Source organism: Terrapene carolina, unplaced genomic scaffold (assembly GCF_002925995.2).
Source record: "Terrapene carolina triunguis isolate 2854851 unplaced genomic scaffold, T_m_triunguis-2.0 Scaffold34029, whole genome shotgun sequence".
NCBI lineage: Eukaryota > Metazoa > Chordata > Testudines > Emydidae > Terrapene > Terrapene triunguis.
In genome coordinates, this window is record NW_020698380.1 from 2,032,692 (window position 1) to 2,032,955 (window position 264).

Below are 264 nucleotides of genomic sequence, written 5' to 3' on the forward strand. Positions count from 1 at the left end.
AGTGGGAATGGTTAGACTGTGGCTCACGCTGAGGTTAGCTTTTCCTTTTGTAACAATCACAAGCTTTGTGTAATGATAATGCCATTATAATCTGCACACTTTTTTGCCTTTTTAAACTCCCGCGTTGGGTGAAGTAATGATTTATCTGTCAATTACTGTCATGCCCATTTTGGTGTTCCATGTATGCCTCAATTCATAGGATGGATTGTGCTGTATCATATGTTACCGGACTGACAGTATCATGCACTGTCATGGTTGATATGC